Raw genomic sequence first — 1,051 nt, forward strand, 5'->3', positions numbered from 1 at the left:
GCGCCCCCCCCCCCCCGGCGGGAGCGGGGCCCGCGGGCCAGGACGGCAGCGGTGAGGCGGCAGCGCCAGCGGAAGCTCCGCGTGTCTACAGCTGCCTGAAGAGAGGGTGTAGCCGGGGGGCCGCCTCTCCTCTCAGGCAACTAACTGGTGACAGGATGAGAAGACATAGCCTTAAGCTACGCCAGGGAATGATTTATTCATTCCAGTATGGAAGGGAGACTACAAGAAAGATAGGGACTTTTCACGAGGGCATGTAGCGACCGGACAAGGGGGAGTGGCTTCAAACTGAAAGATGGTGGGTTTAGATTAAATGCTAGGAAAAGTTGTTTACTGTGAGGGTGGTGAGACACTGGAACAAGTTGCCCAGGTAAACTGTGGATGTCCCATCCCTGGCAGTGTTCAAGGCCAGATTGAGTGGGGCTTTGAGCAACCTGGTCTAGTGGAAAGTGTCCCTGCCCATGGCAGTGGGGTTGGAACTAGATGATATTTAAGGTCCCTTCCAACACAAACCGTTGTAAAATTCTACAATTTACATTTATAGTAATAACGGAGTATTTGCTGATGTCACTTTGATGTGTCTGACAGCCCTCTGGAAATAGCTCTTGCTGACTCGCGTAAAGCAAAGCGATGAGGGGGTGAAGTAGGAGGTGAATCATTAGAGGGTTTGGGTTTTCTTTTATATATAACCTAGACTCTAGGACTACATTGCTTTGTCTATAATGCAAGGCAATTTCACAAAGGAGTTTCTTAAATATGTAGTAAAGATGCATGGTACATTGTTGGTCGTCTGATCAGCGGGCTGATCTTATTTTTGAAAATTTGTGCTTGCCATCATAATTGCAAAAATAAATTGATGATAGGTGGACAAATGAGAAGATGGCCTTGTAATACTCGGGGGGGGGGAGAGGGGGGGAGGCGGCTGTCATACCATGTATTGCATGAGAAATTACATTTTTATCAACACCCAACAAAAATGTAAAGGTGTAGTGCAGCACATGCAAATGCTTTCCAAAGGATGTATGTCACTGCCCTCTCAGTTTATGGCTAATTG

The sequence above is a fragment of the Corvus brachyrhynchos genome, unplaced genomic scaffold (assembly GCF_000691975.1).
Source record: "Corvus brachyrhynchos isolate BGI_N302 unplaced genomic scaffold, ASM69197v1 scaffold331, whole genome shotgun sequence".
Classification (NCBI taxonomy): domain Eukaryota; kingdom Metazoa; phylum Chordata; class Aves; order Passeriformes; family Corvidae; genus Corvus; species Corvus brachyrhynchos.